Consider the following 2486-nt stretch of genomic DNA (forward strand, 5'->3'; position numbering starts at 1 on the left):
CAGAGTGTGTAACCTCTTTGGCCACAAAAATGCTCTGACACCTTTCAACAGGGGTAATAGAAAAGATTCCTGGCCCTGAGGGATAGGGGAGCTCCTATACTCAGACCTCACAGCTGAACTCTGAGGTTCCAGGTTTCTATTCTGTGTGCCCTGGTAACTAGTGAGAGTGAGATAGGAACTCTCACAATCTGTGGTAACTGATTGCACAAAACTAACCCTGATGGCATCTCTCCACCACAGGTCAGGACTCATCAGAGGCCAGCCCCATCAGAAACACACACACAGGCCAGGTCCGAGGCAGCCTTGTCCATGTGAAGGACACCAAAATTGGTGTCCACAGCTTCCTGGGAATTCCCTTTGCCAAGCCACCTGTAGGACAACTGCGCTTTGCTCCCCCTGAGTCCCTGAGCCATGGAGTGGTGTGAGAGATGGGACCTCACATCCAGCCATGTAAGTTCTGGACCCAGAGGATGTCTGGCCCTGGGTGAAGAGTTATTCTGAGCTCTGAGCCATGCTGAAGACTTTCCTCCATCTCAGCTCTGTAGCAGTTTTCTTCCATTGTGGGGAGTTTCACATGCATTTCCTAACATATGTACTAAGGTTGAGTAGAATGACCTTACCAGTCTCCTGGGTCAGAGATTGGTACCCACAGGGAGTTAGACGCAGATACTATAAAGAGGAACAAAGATAAAATTGTGCACAGATTCACATTAAGCCATGTTCTATGCCACAATGGGAGGGATCGCTAGGCATGAGTTGTGTGACATAGTAAGCAGAGAGCACCCCTGAATCCAATACAATTCACTTCAGATCCTCAGGAGTGCAGCATCATGGATACTTGCTAACCCCACACTCACAGTCACTGTGACAACCTATAGGGCCAGGCACCACTGACCAAGGAGCAAGGATATGTAACTAATTCTCCCTGGAGACAGTGTAGGAAAAAGAAGTTCCCTGAGAGTCTGTATTATAAGGCAGTAGTATCCACCGATACCTCTAGTATCTGTGCATACAACACTCTAATACTGCAACTTAGTTTGTTTTATTGTTGCTGTAATAAAATACTGACAAAAGCAACTTAGGGGAGAAAGCTACTGTTTTAGGTTCCAGATTGCAATCCATCATGTGGGGGAGTTCACAGTGAAAGAGAATTATAAGAGCTGGTCACATCACATCTACAGCCAGGAACAGAGTAGGAAAAGATTGTATGCCTGTTAACGCTTAGGTCACTTTTCTATTCTTATGCAATTCAGTGAATGTGACAACATACAGCCAAAAATTTTCATCGAGACACCTAGAACTCTCTATATCCCAGGCTAGAAAAAAAAACGACATCCAAGCCCAAGCCAACTGGAGTCCTCCCTAGAAATCTGGTTCTATCCCGGCTCTCATGGAGCCTGTGGCCTTTACCTTGGTGGGAAGGCACTTTAGAGAGGGAATATGTGTTAACAGGGCATCATGAAGAACAGCATTTAAAGGTAGCTTAGAAAAAATACAGACTCACATTTGATTTTGACCACTGTACATCTCTTGGAGTATCTGTCTGCTATTTCAATCAGGTGTCTGCAAAACCTTGAAATGATGAACGCAGAGGGCCTGAAGGATATGAAACTGACCCTGCCTCCCATCTCTATGTCTGAGGATTGTCTGCATCTCAACATCTACACACCAGCTCATGCCCATGAGGGCTCTAAACTGCCTGTGAGTGTGTGACAATGATCAGCTTGGGGACAGGGTATGTTTTTCAAGATGATTAGAAGGGGTAAAAGCATTCTGAGCTCCATTGCAGTATGGACTTTGTTGAAAACTCTTCTCCTGTTTGTGTCAAAAAAAGTCCTTCTCAGCCATACTATGCAGCTGAAACATGGGTATGGGACACAGAGCATTAGAATACTGAGTGACTGAAGGCTTTAGTTCTTTGATAAAACCAGGACTCATTCTACATCCTGAGCCATGCAGAGTCACTTAGGTGCTCAAGCCTCTACATTGAGGTTATTAGTTTCTACTTTTGGATTATCTGTTGTGCCCATGAGATTGGTGATCCTTTCCTTTTTTCATCTGGAGAGGAATCCATGGAGACAGCCCCTCCTTCTTCCACTATAAAGAGTCTGAATAATTATGACATTACTCTATACACAAAGCCATTAATTCAAACTAAGATACATGGTAGGGATGGGGACTAGAAACATCCTATAGGCGACTAGAAGTTCCTACCATGACCAAGGCTTGAAGTGCTGAGTATTTATATGTATTTGTGGAGCTGCATAGAGGCACATCAGTTGTCTGCTACTCTAGTAAGTAGTCTTGCAGAGCTTGGGCTAGATAGAAACTTCCTGGCATCACTCTTGACTTCTCCAGGTGATGGTGTGGATCCATGGTGGTGCTCTAATTGGAGAATGGCTTCTATGACTGATGGATCTATATTGGCAGCCACTGAAGATGTGGTGGTGGTCAATATACAGTATCGGCTGGGTGTCCTGGGCTTT

General features: G+C 45.0%; 1 long non-coding RNA gene across 1 annotated transcript; it reads left to right on the plus strand.

Annotated features, from left to right (window-relative positions):
• The first annotated feature begins 402 nt into the window (after positions 1-402).
• Positions 403-2396, plus strand: LOC119088073. The gene is made up of 3 exons (XR_005091660.1): positions 403-450; positions 1560-1701; positions 2359-2396. It is a non-coding gene; the product is annotated as an uncharacterized LOC119088073 (long non-coding RNA).
• Positions 2397-2486: the final 90 nt, after the last annotated feature.

Source organism: Peromyscus leucopus, chromosome 5 (genome assembly GCF_004664715.2).
Source record: "Peromyscus leucopus breed LL Stock chromosome 5, UCI_PerLeu_2.1, whole genome shotgun sequence".
Lineage (NCBI taxonomy): Eukaryota > Metazoa > Chordata > Mammalia > Rodentia > Cricetidae > Peromyscus > Peromyscus leucopus.